The sequence below is a fragment of the Aedes albopictus genome, chromosome 3 (assembly GCF_035046485.1).
Source record: "Aedes albopictus strain Foshan chromosome 3, AalbF5, whole genome shotgun sequence".
NCBI lineage: Eukaryota > Metazoa > Arthropoda > Insecta > Diptera > Culicidae > Aedes > Aedes albopictus.
In genome coordinates this window covers 195,675,639-195,693,209 of record NC_085138.1, presented here as the reverse complement: position 1 = coordinate 195,693,209, position 17,571 = coordinate 195,675,639, and the positions used below count along the sequence as shown (strand labels likewise).

At 42.2% G+C, this 17,571-nt stretch overlaps 1 protein-coding gene across 1 annotated transcript in view; it reads left to right on the top strand.

Annotated features, from left to right (window-relative positions):
* The first annotated feature begins 5,469 nt into the window (after positions 1 to 5,469).
* LOC115261425 (MORN repeat-containing protein 4 homolog) overlaps positions 5,470 to 17,571 on the top strand; it is a 37,445-nt gene continuing 25,343 nt past the window's right edge. Inside the window, exon 1 of the mRNA XM_029863074.2 lies at positions 5,470 to 5,781. The gene's annotated coding sequence lies outside the window, so the exon portion shown is untranslated. The remainder of the gene's footprint in view (positions 5,782 to 17,571) is intronic.

The following is a 17,571-nucleotide window of genomic DNA, read 5'->3' as shown; positions in this document are numbered from 1 at the left end:
TGAAATGCGGCCTTATCCGGACCTAAGAAACATTTTTCCGCTGGGAGAAACCGTCTTTTCACTTTGGTTTCATTTTTTTTAACTCGGGTAAAACCAAAACATTCATCCTGTCATTCAAAGTATCAAAATATCTTTGCTCAGCTTCATCAAACGATACCGAGCAGAACGATAAAGGAGCATCGTGACTGATATTTGTGTTTCGATACCAATATGCAAAGTTACGTTGATATCGGAAAATGAATATTTTCCGATAAATATTCATGAAGTAAACCAAAGTTCCAGCGACAACATGGAATTTAACGAAATAAATTTACGTTTCGGTAAAGGTTTTTATCTAATGACCGATAAAGGATATTTTTCAAGTTTCGTTATCGATCGATGAAGTTGTTTGAATTTTTGTAACGAACTAACTAGTAAAGAATAGCCGACATTAATCTTTACATTTTGGTAAAGAACTTTAACGAAGTTTATGAAATGGTTGACCGGGATGTGGCGGCACTGACAGATGTGTGCAAAATCGTTGGTGAGTTACATTATGTTCGTTTCGCCACCTCTTTGCCTGTGGTCATCGCTGAGCAGTGTACAGTTCAATTGCAAGTGATAAAAATACAATTGATAAGTTGATTGAGCATTCGTGAGGTGATATTTTGCATCATTGAATAGGGGAATTGTGGGTAAAATGAACAGGGGGGGTAAAATGAACAGGGTGTTGTTTTACAGCAATTAGCGTATTTCTGCATGTTTTAACGATTGGATGCTGTGTGATAACGTAAAACATTATACTTCTGCTGATCTTGAACTTAAAAATTGAATAAACCACTTGATTATGACGAAAATATCAAAAATCCCACAAAAAATATGCTCTGATGTAAAATTGAGCTTATCTGAATTAAGGAAAATTCGTATATTTTTCGCAAATTAAGACATGTGTGATCCCATATTCCAATAATGTACTTCCAAAAGATAATATTCAGTTGAAAAAAAAGATAGGTTACGCTTTCAATACAATTTCTAGAACAACTTTAAAACCAGAGCGACTTGGGGGTAAAATGAACAGCTGGTTCAAACTTTACCCATTTTTTATAAAATTTTGTGCAAACTCGGTATATTGAAATCTATAGCACATATTTTGACACAACTAGTGCAAAAAGTTAAGAAAAAATTACTTTGCGCCCATAAAATAAGATTTTTATCCGAAAATCGCTTGTTTTAGTACATTTTTTACAAATAATTATTCCAGCACATTCCAAATTATATATCTAAAGTTTTAAAAGTGTAGCATATAAAGTTAGTATTAAATTTGTTGGCCTACACTTGAATATATCGAAATTATACATTTAAACTTGTTTTTGAAGACATGTTCATTTTACCCCCATCGAATGTTCATTTTACCCACACTATTTTTTATGACTCTGTTTTCTTGCATGTTTTGTAATCAAAAATAATGTAAGAAAACTGTATTTTTAATTAATATTTTCTTCCAGAACTCTTTGAATATATTGCCATCTACGATATTACGGGGTGAAAAATAAAGATTTTGTCATATTTCTATTGGAAACGACCACAAACGCTTAGGGTGTTCATATTACCCCCAATTCCCCTATAACATATATCAATGAAATTAGTTGGAAAAAACAAAATATGCATTGATTTTTTATAGAAAGTTCCTGAAAATCACGCAAAATGTATGTAGGACGTTCTTGCAGTCGGGCAAGTTTTTTCATCGGCGATCACCTAAAAAATACATAAGCTTTCATGTAAATTTTTTTCGCCGACATGATATTTAATGATTTTTTTTAAATAGCGTTCAAAGTTTACTGTTTTGTGTGAATTGGTACAACATTTTTGCAGATATTTTGATGCTAAGTGAACCATGAGAAGTATAAATGCAATTTAGTCACAGGTTTAGTTATTTTTAAGCTTCAAACAAATTGTAAAACACAAAAATGTCCGAAAACACAAAATCACGCCCAAGTGTTTGACGGAGCGTGCACTCTCCTACACTGATCACCGCCTGCTGCTCCGACTTCCGGTTGTTAACAACCGTCACCTCTGTCTTGTGGTGAGCCAGCTCCAGTTTCCTGGACCGCATTCACGCCTCCACAACCTTGATCGAGTGGTCGGTTGTCAACTTCACCTCCTCGATCGTTTCACCGTAGACTTCGTGCGTAATCTTCTTCTTCTTCTTCTTTTTTTGGCTTTACGTCCCCACTGGGACTTGGCCTGCCTCGCTTCAACTTAGTGTTCTTTGAGCACTTCCACAGTTATTAATTGAAGGGCTTCCTTTGCCTGCCATTGCATGAATTTGTATATTGTGAGGCAAGTACAATGATACACTATGCCCAGGGAGTCGAGAAAATTTTCCCGACCGGAACGGGAATCGAACCCGCCGTCTCCGGATTGGTGATCCATAGCCTTAACCACTAGGCTAACTGGAGACCCCACTTCGTGCGTAATGTCGTCGGCAAATTCGACAATCTTCACTCCCACTGGGTACTCTAACCTTAACACCTCGTCCGACATGACATTCCGGGCATGCGGATTCTCCCGAATGCCCAGTGTGCAATGGTTTAGAGGAAACGGCGGAACACGTTGTGTTCGTGTGCCCGCGTTTTCGCACAATGCGTGACCGTATGCTTGCCACATGCGGAGAGGACACAACTCCGGACAATCTTGTCCAGAGGATGTGTAGGGATGAGTTTGGCAGGAACGCCGTTCCAACGGCTTTCACCCATATCGTCTGGGAGCTACAGAGTAGGTGGCGCATGGACTCAGAGAATGGCTAGTTCAGATGCGGTACAAGAGGTGGTCCAAGGGTTCAGAGTCGGCTTCGGGGGTTCATACCGGTGCCCTGCTGTCGAGATCGACCCTTACAGCGATTAAGTGGCCGCGGAGAGGAAGTCCCGGTAGCGTTGCTATCGTGGCGTCTACTGGGTTGGATCCGAGCCTCGGAAAGAGGTCCCCGGCAAGGGCCGGGGCAGGTGAGACCCTGCTGTCTGCAACCTTCGGTTGCATCTGATAGGGTCTCAAGGGTAGTGATACCCTTCCTTGCGGACAGGTCAGATCGGGTTGCTCGTGGGCATCAGTTCTTGATGTCTGCTAAGCAGTTGGGCGTGGGCGGGGTTGACCCTGCCCGCCTTCCGAGGACAAAAGGAGTGGTGAGGATCACTCGGGAAACTGGATAAGCGCCAGCATGCTACCGTGATAGACTCTCCAGAGCGAGTCATCGATACTTGTTGCTGCAAGCTGCGCAGCTAACCTTGAGGGTGCGATGTGTACTAGTTCCTCTCTGAAGCAATACCTTCTTGGTGGTTCCGGAGACACGTAGGATTTGGCGACCATAGGAATATGTTTAGTGGGCACGAGGAAAGAGTAGTCCTGGCTTTTACTATTGTAGTAGAAGACGGCCTCAGCCCCGCACTACCGTATCCTTGTTTTTAGGGTGTCTGTTTGCAGATTATCTCCCTATGGTTTAGAGGAAAATAAAAGGGTCATGCTGATCGGTTCATCCGTTCGTGAGTTTTGTTGCCTAAAAGGGACTTAAATATAAATAGCTTGTCAAGATCCCAAGGAAATAAATTTTCTTCGCATTGAAAATGTAGCTCATAACTCGTGACAATAAGCAATCTTTGCAGCATAGTTTACTCCACCCAACCAGTCACAGTTACAAATTATATTGTCCGCTATGAACAAGGTATGGATATGGAGAACATCTTCTCTAAAATTCTAAAATTCTTCTTACATTTTGCTTAATTCTGGAGATGTTCTTACACAAAGTTGTATTTGTATTGCCCGTTACCCTATTTAGAGACTAGATAAAACATTCTTCTTTATATCGTCCATTGATTTCTAAAAAAAATCTTAATCTATATCGAATCACTTCTGTAGTCATATTAAAAGAAATCACATCTTGTAGTCCGTAGAAATCATTAATAAATCTTACAGTAGGCTCATGCTGCCTATAATTTCTCGACCGCAATGGAGAATCGAATACCCTTCTTCGGCGAAGTGGCACTGGACTGTTGTTGAAACTGAGTCGGTCGTACAGGAAATGACTCTTTGTTCGTCCGTTTAGGATATTACAGAAAAACACAATATCGGCGATCTTATACTTATGACACACATGTGATACAAGATAGGGCCCATATAGCCGAGGCGGTAAACACACGGGTATTCAGCATGACCATGCTGAGGGTGACGGGTTCGATTCCCGGTCGGTCCAGGATCTTTTCGTAAAGGAAATTTCCTTGACTTCCTTGGGCATAGAGTATCTTCGTGCCTGCCACACGATATACGCATGCAAAATGGTCATTGACAGAGGAAGCTCTCAGTTAATAACTGTGGAAGTGCTCATAGAACACTAAGCTGAGAAGCAGGCTTTGTCCCAATGAGGACGTTACGCCAAGAAGAAGAAGAAGAAGTGATACAAGAATCACTGTATAATTGCGCTTGAAATGAGTGCCATACTGAAAATTCTCTCAGTTCAAGTCAGACTTGTTAGAATTTTCTTGACACTGCGTACCGTTGTACAGGAATCACACTCGTATCACATGTCTGTCCGGGGTATTATGTCTGCTACTGATGGTATCCAGGTCAACGATACAGCGAAGATCTTCGTATCGAGGAAGTTCTGCTGCGGTCCATCCGAGGTTTCTAAGTGGTATCTTAAAAACTTTCTCTGCACTCCTTCTAGCCTTTGGACGTGTATGTCATACTGTGGCCCACACCACGCACGCTAAATCGAGTTTTGTCCTAACAAGATTGATATAAATTGTCAGGATCACATGAGGATCGGTGAAGTCTCTACCAAAACGTCGAGTGACTGCAAAGAGTTGTAACGGCTCTCTAACAACTCTGGTGATGTGATCATTGAATGTCAAGCACTGGTCCATTGTCACACCAAGATCCCGAACATTTTCTACGTGCTACAAGACCGTGTCATTCAAGCTGTAGTCAAATGCTACCGGTTGAAGTCTGTATGTAACAATTGCTGTATGCTGTATGTAACAATTGAACATTTACTAGGATTGATACTCAATCCGCTTTCTTCGACGAATTTCTCAAAATTATTCAAATCGCGCTTATCAAAGGACGTCCTATTTATAGGACGCTGGGCGGATATGGATTAAACGACCCTTGAAAAATCTGTTCTATGAACAAGCAATGATATTTTCTAGAAATCTTTTAGCCCTTGAGAGATTCAACTGTAATTAATTTTATTGCTCCCAAGAAACCTTCGGCCCTTTCATTCACTGTTAGGTTGACCAACTCAGGTAATTTCCTCCAGTATGTAGAGCGAATAAAATGTACCTAATTTCGATAATTATGATGCCCACCGAACCGCCACCACCAGCATTGAATTCGCGCCATCATCGTCGTCGTGTCGTTTGCAAACACGCGCTCCGTTCGAGACCAAACAGTCTCGCAGCAAACGCAACGCGCACGGGACCACGTTGTCGTTGTCGGTTGGTTGGTCCTCGCGGTCGGTTCAGTCGCCAGAAGAGAAGCCCACGCGCGCGTGTCTCGAAGCTTCTTCCTCAGTCAGAGTCGTCGTCCGTCGCGCATATCTGAAAGCTCACACGGACACGACCAGTGCCCTCTTGGCGGCCCTCGTACCACCCGTCTACTACATCAGCGAGCGAACAACATCGAACGCATAAAAACGTGCGCGACTCGGACAATTTCCTTCTTCGAACGGAAAACTGAATTGCGCACAGTTTAACACGAATATGGATCGTTACATAAACTAGAATTGCTCACCGGATAATTGACAGCAAAAGTGTAAGTGAAACTCACATTTCCACTCGCATCGCACATGTTGCTCCCCGTGCACGGAACGGACGATGATAGTGAAATGCGGTGCGGCGCGGCGGGAGGATACCCGCAAATAAACGAGAACAACTGGTTCGTCGTAATCGCAATCGGTCGGTTATGAAGCTGTACAACATGAGATCGATGATGAGATGAACATTATTGCACGTGTTTGTGCAATAAAGCAATAAGCTGAGAAAAGTGAAAATGGTCTAGTGGAAACATGATCCGTGTACAACTTAACATAAAACAGTTTAAAAATTTGAAGAAACTCATAAAAAAATCATGAACATTATTGTAGGTTTATAGTACGTGAGAGCTGGTCACGCATCTGATGGTTGTCCCTCAAGCAGTGTTTCAGTGGAATAACTGAAAATAGTGGGTGAGACTGAGCAGGGGATCCTATTATGGGCACTTTCCGCTACTCGCATGCTGTCCTCCAGGTCTTATAGTACCGCCCGGTCCGGATCTCTTGCGAACTTTAGTATTGCAGGGTTGTTGTTCGGCATTGTCACAACACGTCCAGCGCATCGTATCTTCCAGATTTTACTATCTTCCGGATGCTAGGTTCGCCGTAGAGTGCAGCAGCTCTTCTTCGCCGCCACATTGTTCTCCTAGCGATTCTATCCTCGATTTCTTAATGAATACCTTCTGAGATCACTCCAGGAGTTCCTAGATTTCTTCAAAATTCCTTCCGGAATTTCTCTAGAAATTACTTCCGATACTTCCTTCCGAGGTTTCTCCTTGCCTTACTTACCGGTCAGACTAAGGCCTGAGTGGCCTCTGATGTACATAGTAGCAGTCTCCATTCTACTCGTTCCATAACTGTGTGTCTCCAGTTCCGCACTCTGCGAAGGGTCCGCATATCGTCCTCCACTTGATCGACCCATCTAGCTCAGTGCACCACGTCTTCTTGTACCGGTTGGATGACTCTCGAAAACCATCCGACATCCTAATGACGTGACCCGCCCACCGTAGCCTCCCGATTTTCGCGGTGTGACGATGGTTGGTTCTCTCAGCAGCCGATGCAGCTCGTGGTTCATTCGCCTGCTCCAAGTCCCATCTTACATGTGCACTCCGCCGCAGATGATACGCAACACCTTCGGTTCAAAAACTCCAAGGGCGCGTCGGTCCTCTGTACGTAGCGTCCATACTTCGTACCCATAGAGTGCTACCGGTCTAGCATTTGTAGATAGTTAACATCTTGTGACGGCGAACTTAGAGTTTTTTTTTTTTTTTTATTTATTCTTCTTCGTCTTGGATGAATGGGCCCATCCCACAGACTGTTACCTTAAATACTTAATTCTACGTTTAAAAATACACTTAGACACATTAAAATCAAAATGACTGCTAACATCGTTGAATGCTCGGAAACAACTGGACAAAGGACATTTTCCACCATACGTCGTTGTAAACGGCCTAATTGCGAGCAGTTGACGTTCACGAAGCTGCCTGATCGGAGCGTAAAACCTGACTTCGTTCAGCAATTCCGAGCAGTCAATGTCATGAGATAACAAGTCAAATACAAACAGCCGCCGAATCTTGATTCGCCTTTCCTCTAGCGTTTCGATGTCAATCAGCCTGCAGCGACTCTCATAGTCGGGAAGATTTATTGGGTCATTCCAGGGCAGACGTCTCAGAGCGTAGCGGATGAAGCGTCGTTGCACCTTCTCAAGCCTAACGATTTGAGTTGTGTGGTATGGACACCACACGCAAACAGCGTATTCCATGATACTCCTCACTAGCGAGCAATACAAAACCTTCAATGTGTAGACGTCACTGAATGATTGCGAGTTCCGTCGAATAAATCCTAATACCGCAAATCCTTTTGCTGTTACCATACTGATGTGCTCGGCAAAGCTTAATTTGCGGTCTATGATTACACCAAGATCACGAATGGAGTCCACACGCTCGATATTGCTGGTTCCGATCATATAGTCATAAGACACGTGGGAATGGCTTCGCGTGAAAGTAATAGCTTTACATTTTCCAGCATTCAGTTTCATACCATTTTCTGCGCACCACAAAACTATTTCATTCGCATCGGATTGTAATGCACAGCAATCGAGTTCCGAAGAAATTACTTTATAGATTTTAAGGTCGTCAGCGTACATCAGCTTTCCATATTTTAAACGGGAGGCAAGATCATTAATGAAAAGAACGAAGTTCTGCGGAGTCCAAAGTAAGCTCGATTTCCTGCCACAATGCGTCTCTGAATTTCTCTGCTGGTGTCGTTGTCGGCGGTCCCCAGTGAGCCCAAGTACACGAATTCTTCAACCGCCTCGATTTCATCACCGTCGATAAAAAATCGGGGTGGCGAGTGCGGTGATTCCTCCCTGGAGCCCTTTGCCATCATGTACTTTGTTTTCGACACATTAATGACTAATCCGATTCGCATGGCTTCACTCTTTACTCGGATGTTTGTTTCCGCCATCGTCTCAAATTCACGAGCTATAATAGCAATATCATCAGCGAAACCAAGCAGCTGAACGGACTTCGTGAAAATCGTCCCACTCGTGTTTATCCCCGCTCTCCTTAGTACACCCTCTAAAGCAATGTTGAACAGCAAGCACGGAAGACCATCACCTTGCGGTAACCCTGTGGGAGATTTGAAGGAACTCGAGAGTGTCCCTGATACTCGAACTACGCACATCACTCGATCCAGCGTCGCTGCTTTGATCACCCCTATCAGTTTATCCGGGAATCCGTACTCGTGCATAATCTGCTATGCAGGTCTCGATCGATTGTATCATACGCCGATATAAAATCGATGAACAAGTGATGTGTGATCACGTTGTATTCGCAGCATTTCTGCAACACCTGGCGGATGGCGAACATCTGGTCCGTTGTAGCGCGGTGAGAATCCAGCCTGATATTGCCCCACGAACTCTCTTGCAATCGGTGATAGACGGCGGCATAAAATTTGAGAGAGTATTTTGTAGCCAGCACTCGGTAGCGTGATCGCGCGGTAGTTCCCGCAATCCAACTTGTTGCCCTTTTTGTAGATGGGACACACGATACCTTCCATCTATTCCTCCGGTAATACTTCCTGTCTTGGTATTGACTCAGTGTAGTGCTCTCACCAGTGCTTCTCCACCTGCTCCTCAATCTTTTGGAGGCTACGGGCTGGAAATCTTGCACACGTACCCCTAGATCAGTGGTGCTCAGGCTGGAGGATACCGCGGGCCAAATCTGCAATTCATGATCGACCTGCGGGCCGCATAAAATATCGATGCACAAAAACAACAAAAAGAACAATTCTAAAGCATATTTATTAAAAATTTGATATGTTTAGAACTTGTGCAAGGGTCAAACTTCACAATCTATTGCCCTTCGTGGAGTTCAATTTAGATTCATAAGTATGGTTGAAAAAAAAACGTGTGAGCTTCAAATTGAAATTTTACGAAACAATTTAGAAGTTGCCCCTAGAATTGCCTTGGAGCCACTTCAAGAACTTGTCAAACAGCGTTTGCAAGAATTTCTTTTGGATCGCTCCAAAAAGTTTTGCTGGATTTTCTCCAGAAATTTCTTGTGGAGTTGCTCCAGAAGGTTTTCGAGAAATTTCTTGAAGTTTCTTTTAGTTTTTCTAGAATTCTCTTGGAACACCTCCAACAACTCCTCTTAGATTTGCCTTTGGAACTGCCCTGAAGTTACTTCAGGAATTCCTCATTAATCGTTTCCAAGAATTTCTCCTAGAATAGCTTCCGGATTTTTCCAGGACTTCTTGAAGATTGTAGTAAATTCTTTCCACAAGTCTCTTCTAAAGTTGATGAAATATTTCATCATTAAATTTCTTAAAAAAGAAGAATTTCTTCTTCAGTATCGCCACAACTTTCTCATTGAGTTTCTTCAGGTTTATTTTCTCAGGATGATTTGAGTTTCTCCATATATTTCGCTTAGAGTTGCTTAAATTTTTTCTCCAATAATGTTTCCTGGAGTTTCTCCAAAAATGTATCCAAAAATTTCTCCAAAAGGGCACAGGAGACGCTTTATGAATCTCGCCTGTGATTTTTTTTTTCTTTAAGCTCGTTCAAGAGTTTCGCTTGGACAATTCAAATTGGATTCGTAAGTTTTGCTTCGAAAAATGTGTGAGTCTTATAATAGAAATTTAAACAGTGAAAATTAAACAATATTGGCAACCAAGTTGAGATTTGTTGAGAATTTTGTCAAAAATTTCGTGCTTTGTGTTTTTATGTTCTTCGGAAAGGCGAAATGTGAAATATTTGCTCAGCGTTGCATTGACTACGCTTAAAAACTGCAACTAAATTTTAAATGATTCAAGATTACATTTTTAACAAACTTTCATTTGATTCGTACCACTTATAAATAACTATAAGCTGGCTTCGTGACTTAGCTGAAATGCCGAAATATTTCGGAGTTGCGATTTCGAATCTTACCAGAACGGATTGTTCTTTTTGTTTATTTATCATTTAATTTGTGTTCAACACTGTGAAAATTGATCAGCATTTGTTTGTTTGATTTCTTAATAAATTTAACGAGTTATTTCAAATAATCGTTCAAAAATTTCGATTCATCTTAAAGTACTCCGCGGGCCGCATGATGAGCACCACTGCCCCCCGTAATTCTGCAAAGTGACGTAAGCGCCATTCAAAATGTCAATATTTTTTGGTATATTACATTTAATATCTGGTGTCAAAATATCACTGTGGTATGTCTACTGTATTAGAATGAAAGATCTAGTCGTAATCTATCATCTATGGAGAGAAAGTTAGAGGATTAACCAAAGATTTCTGCATTATAACCAAAAACTGAGCAAAAACTATCAATGTCGCTTACGTCACTTTGCAGAATTACGGCAGCCTAGATCTGTAACCACCCGGTCAACCATTTCATAAACTTCGTTAAAGTTCTTTACCAAAATGTAAAGATTAATGTCGGCTATTCTTTACTAGTTAGTTCGTTACAAAAATTCAAACAACTTCATCGATCGATAACGAAACTTGAAAAATATCCTTTATCGGTCATTAGATAAAAACCTTTACCGAAACGTAAATTTATTTCGTTAAATTCCATGTTGTCGCTGGAACTTTGGTTTACTTCATGAATATTTATCGGAAAATATTCATTTTCCGATATCAACGTAACTTTGCATATTGGTATCGAAACACAAATATCAGTCACGATGCTCCTTTATCGTTCTGCTCGGTATCGTTTGATGAAGCTGAGCAAAGATATTTTGATACTTTGAATGACAGGATGAATGTTTTGGTTTTACCCGAGTTAAAAAAAATGAAACCAAAGTGAAAAGACGGTTTCTCCCAGCGGAAAAATGTTTCTTAGGTCCGGATAAGGCCGCATTTCACCGGATTACTCCCCGGGACAGCAATCCAGGACAGGAATTGATGCTGTCGGTAGGTATATATGAAATTTCATTCGCAGTAGGAAGCCACTGCGCCGCACCGCCGTGATTAATGGTTACCCACCCGATGATTGCCATGCTCCAGAAAAACTTACACCTGCGCTAAAGGTTGACCGGGCGGGGACCTTTATGAAATTATGTGGATCTTATTTGATTTGAAAACTTGAGGTTTCCCAACAAAGATTCAGTTTATAAATGCTAGATAAATCTTAGCTCTGTTGCACCTTTGGGAACTACCGTAAATTACAAATTGGTAATTGGTTCTATGTTTGAATATTCAAATTTGAAGGAATATGCTTTTGGCCAGCCATAATCTTAGTAATAGTGTGTGACTCAGTAAGTAAGCATCAACATAACACCTTCAAGTTCCTACGAGTATAAGTTCAATTCCCAATTTTGGAAATGATTAGAAAAAAATCACAATACATATATGAACAGGAAGGGTGGGTGGTGAGGTAGTTGTTATTTTTAGTTTTTTGATGATTTTGACAGGTCGATAAAACAGAACCCACTATTTTCAGTATCGATTTATCTTCAAAAACATTTATTTATCAATCGATAACGATGTGACTTTGCTCTTATTTAAATTTCTTTAAGAAACGATGACGATCGCTATCGATTTTTGATATGAACGTCTTTAAAGATCGTTATAAAGAATTGTAAAGATTTTTAAAGATATGGTTGACCGGGCACGGCACCGTTGGTGTTTGCAACGTCGCTCATCGTAATGCTGCCGCCACCATTCAACCAACTCACGCTCGCTCATGGGAATATTCCCGTGATTATATCGGCACATGTCGGCTTGTGGCACATAGCGTCTGCGTGAGCGGTTTAGCTTGTACTTCTTCCTCCGGAAGACTGAGTTCTGCCCGTTCCGCGTCTGTCTGTAACGTGCCTCATTCGCTCTCGTACGGTGTTGCAGCATTCTCGCCCATGCTGCATTCTTCTCGTTTTTCAACTATTCACATTCGCCGTCGTACCAGTCGTTTCTGTGATTCGGAGTCGCGAAGCCTAGTTCTGTAGCCGAGGTACAACCTATGGCGGATCGGATGTCCCTCCAGCCATCTTCAAGTGTAGCTACGCCAAGCTGCTCTTCCGTTGGCTTTGGTAGGGCCACTGCTAACAGCTGCGCGTAATCTTCACTTCTACGTTACGCAACTGCTCGATGTTGAGCCGCGGCATTCGACTTCGACGCGTGAACTATCGAAAGTGTTGAGCGCTTGCATACAGTGACTAAGTAGTGATCCGAATGTATATTCGCACTGTGGTACAGGGGATGGCCAAAATGTTTGGGATAGGCAACTTTTTTTACTCTCACAAAAAAGTTCAACAAGCTATAACTTTTCATAGAGCGCATCAAAAAATCTCAAATTTTGACTGTTTGTCAACCTATTATGTGTGCATCATTGGTACAAATTTGGGCTCGATTGATTAATATTTCGCAAAGTTAGAACCGTTCGGGTAAAACACTATTTTTCAGACAACTCATTTTTGAGCTGTCATATCTCGGAAACCAGTGAACCGAATTGAATGAAATTTTGAACGTACACTAACAATATGTAAATGCTTCACAAACTATTAAAACATTGGTACTTTTTAAACGTTGAAAAAAGTTATCATAGATTGACACTTTTTGGATTTTTCTCGAAAAAATGATATTTTTTTACATCAATGTCAATAAGTTTTAGTGTTAATTTCCAAAGATTTTCCACTTCTGTTATCAAGTTATCTCTAATCAGATATATTAGAGCCTATTTAAATTGAAGGAAGAACACATTTAGTAATTTTTGTGTGGTATTGTAAATTTGACTTATTTTCCTCTATATGGGAAAAAATTTCAATCCGGTATAACTTAATTCGCCGTGAGAAAATATTACATTTTATAACGTCGTATTAAGTATCAATATATTGTTGATAAACGTTAAAAAAATCATTCAATTCGGTTCACTGGTTTCCGAGATATGACAGTTCAAAAACTAGTTGTCTAAATAATAGAGTTTTACCCGAATGGTTCTAACTTTGCGAAAAATTAATCAATCGAGCCCAAATTTGTACCAATGATGCACATATAATGTTACGAACGCGACGCGTGAAGTACATTAATTTCTAACAACTAGAGCACACTAATTCCAATCATTTCCTACATCTAGCATTAAGCAAATCGCTTGTAATAATTTAACACAAGAGCTTGTATAATAATTGTAAAGGTAACGTTTTATGAATCGTGTTGGTCACATATTCATGAAAACCAGTGTAAATTGCAATATGCAAAATCAATCAGTTTGCATTGGAAACGAGCCACCTTTCACACAATGTTGTCTACGATATGCTACGATAGCGCAGCATCGGGGATGGTTGATCAAGAACGGAACAAACCGCGCGTGCGTAGTAATCGATTAGCCCGGAACGCATACTCATAGCATGCATGGGGATGAATCATTCTAATTCATATTAGAAACGATATTATATTCAAGTATGTTCACGGTTTCACAGCGTAAATGCGCAAGCGCAGTATGGAATTTCACCATCGGATTTAATGTTACGCAATCGGATAGAACTAAGCACTTACACATAAGCATTATATATAATTAAGCAACATTGTGAAATTCATGGAACTAGAATATAAGCTACGCCATTTGTAATTGTTAGTTCCAGACTCTATGCTCACAACTAACGTAAAGTCAAGAACACAACCCCAATGTATTGTAATGGTCAAAGTACTAGGAAGGTTTTGATCAGGGATTAATTTTGTTAGCAAAACTTGTAAGCAAAACTTGATTGAAAGATTCATTGCAGTATTGTTTGTATACAAGTTAGAATTTTGATGAATCATGAGTTAATTAATGATGTAAAGAGAGTGAGCATAGTTTCTGGACGATACACATATATTTAATATGCTTTACGTAGGAATCAGGAAAGAACATGTAAAAAGAGGGTGCGAATAATGTCTGGACGATAGTATAAAAAGCGATCGAACAATAAAGACGGTAGCAGTTTTGCCTTGTACGTCACAAGCTACAGAACGCTCATTCACTTGCTACTCGAGTTCCTTCTTACCAAGCACTTTGAGAAGCTTAATCTTTTCTAATCCCTCCTATTACCCAAGCCTTCGAATGCGAAAGGAGTTGGCTGGAGCTTGATTGGAAAATTTAAGTCTTTGAAAAGAGTTACTTAGTATTTAGAATCGAGGAGTCTAAATCATACTGAATCGATCAAACTTTTTCCACTCTGGCACGCTACGGTTCCGAATGCGAGTAACTTTGGCAAGAGTCTGAAAAGGCCAGTTTGACACCGATTCAAGTGTGGGCAAGCATTTATTTTCTCACTCTGGTACGCCACGGTTCCGAATGCGAGTAACTTTGGCATGAGTCTAGAAAAAATATAAATGCATTGCGATCAACTTTTCCTCATCCGACTAAGTCACGTCTTCGAATGCGAAAGAATTTGACCGGATCTAGGAAGGCCAGTTGATTGCTCCCACATTCGATTTGGACCAATCGATTTTAATTATCTACCACTCAATCCTCCGAGTATCAGTAAGTAGTTTCGGTCGTCGACAGTTTATTCAGTGCGTTTCTCTTGCCTGTTGATCGGCACACGCGGAATCGAATACCGTCTCCCTTCGCAACGGTAAGTGCCCCGTCGTCAACATATGGTGGCTCCAGAGAGGACGAGCTGCTGCCACCTTCCAGCGACAGTGCATATCTCCAATATCATGTGCCTGATTTCAACATATAATAGGTTGACAAACAGTCAAAATTTGAGATTTTTTGATGCACTCTATGAAAAGTTACAGTATGTTGAATTTTTTTTGTGGGAGAGAAAAAGTTGCCTTTCCCAAACATTTTGGTCATCCCCTGTATGTGCGGACATTGGAATATTCGAGAAGAATTCACCGTCGATTTGGTTTTCTGTTTGATGGTCGGGTGATCTCCAGGTATTTCTGTGGATATCTTTTCGGGAAAAGAAGGTGCTTTGGACAAAATACCACGGGAGGCTGCAAAGTTTACGCATCGCTGGCCGTTATCGTTTGATACGGCATGCAGGCTGTTTCGCCCGATTACCGATCTGTACATTTCCTCCCTTCCAACCTGTGCGTTCATGTTCATGTTCACGTCACGTGGCGAGCAACCATCTTATGTTTGCTCTAACTGCACGTAGAACGCTTCTTTCCCGTCTCGAAGGTCTCCATTCGTGTGGGCAGTGCACTAGGCAGTGCACGTTAATGATGCTGTAGCTGAAAAAACGGCCCTTAACTCTCAACATGGACATCCTTGCGTTGATCGGTTGCAACCCGATCACGCGTTGTCGCATCTTGCCCAACACTTTAAATCCTGTTCTAAGTACCTTGGCGATGCCACAGCTTTGATATAACTGATACAAGGTAGCCGCTCGATGCCCGCTTTTCCACACTTTCTGTCCAGTCCAACAAAGTTCCTGCAATGCCACGATGTTGAAGTTGCGGGATATTGTTCGACGTAGATTATACTGTCACATCCTGCGAAACCAAGTGACTTGCAATTCCATGTTCCAAGTGTTCAATCGTAGTCCTTTCTTCGTCTCGTGGGTCTTTGCCGATTGTATCGAGTCGTATTTTCTCCTATGTAATTCGCAATCAATGGTTTTTTTTTTTTACGGGTGGCTTATTTGGCCTACGCCAACACTCCTGCCTCGTCAGAGGGTCATCGTGCCAGTTCTGTTTAACGTCCGTTTGCAACCCACATGACGCATTTGGTGCGGGGTGAGTCTTTTTCGACCGCAGGTTCTTGTGAAACCCATAGTAGGGCCGACTTGCACTGATGATGCGCCTTTGTATTTCGCGGCTTACTTAGTTGTCTGCCGTTAATAAGGATCTGAAGTAGATGAAGTCCTCCACCACCTCTAAAGTGTCCCGTCTATAGTTACAGTACTGCTGCCTATAGACCTGCGCTGTCGTTCGCTAATCCGCCTGTCGTCTGCCATCATGTACATCTTTTTTGAGGCGTTCACCATCAGCCCGACCTTTGCTGCTTCACGTTTCAGACGGGTGTACAGTTCTGCCACTGTTCCAAATGTTCTGGCAACAATATCCAAATGATCCGCAAAACAGACAAATTGGACTGATTTCGTAAAAGTCGTGCTACGGCAGTTGAGACCGACTTGTCGTATAACACATTCCAGGGTGATATTGATATCTTTCAGGCCATGGGTGCTTTAGGTGGTATCTGCACAGGTTCGGACACGCAGGCCTCTTGCATATCCGGAGTGTGTAGACTGCGACGAAACCGCGGAGCATGTGCTCTTTGAATGCCCACGCGTCGTGGAACAAAGGTCGAGTATGTAGGAAGTATGCGGTAGATAAATCACGCCTGACAATGTTGTTGAAGGGATTTGTACGGGGCGGACAAGAGGGATTCCGATACTTCCACGGTTTCTCGCAGAGAAAGTGGCGAGCCAAACAACAGCTAGTTCAGTTGCACCCCTCCCCTTCCCGGAGCTTAAGTTCTACAAGTAGTCTATAGTAGTAGCCAGGACCCGAGTCTCCAGGGGAGAGTGAACAAATTAAAGGCGGCAGCTGGTAGAACGCTTCTATAAGCAGGCTTGACAGAAACTGCCTCGCGAGTAAATGAGGAAGCGATTTCGGCGTTTTTCTGAGGAAAAAAATTAAACTCAGAAATCACAACGTAAATCCTCAACAGCACCAAGCGCGAGCTTGTCGCGCAGCGATGAGTTCGTCCAACACTCATAACACAGCACATTTTTTTGTTTCAAGAGCAAACTTATGTGTCTCTGAAAGATTTTGGACCGCTAAATTCAAACCCAGGCTTAGATTCGCTCCATCACGTCACAATTTTGAGCTATACAAACATTTATTTGTTCAACATCACATTTAAGACAAGACATAATCAACAATAGTATGCCTGTACTCAGTTTGTGGCTGCCGCTCTCCATCCTCGGTCGCGCCCAATGCTCGCCAGGTCACGCTCCACCTGGTCCGCCCATCGTGCTCTCTGCACTCCACGCCTTCTTGTGCCAACCGGATCAGTAGCAAACACCAGCTTTGCAGGGTTGTAGTCCGGCATTCTTGCAACAAGCCCTGCTCACCGTATCCTTCCGGCTTTCCGGCCACCTTCTGGATGCTGGGTTCGCCGTAAAGTGCAGCGAGCTTGTGGTTCATCCTTCTCCGCCACATACCGTTCTCCTGCACACCGCCGAAGATCGTTCTTAGCACGCGTCGCTCGAAAACTCAGAGTGCTTGCAGGTCCTGCTCAAGCATGGCCCATGACTTGTGCCCGTAGAGGACCACCGGTCTTATTAGCGTTTTGTACATGGTGCGTGGGTGAATCTTTTTCGACCGCAGTTTCTTCTGGAGCCCGTAGTAGGCCCGACTTCCGCTGATG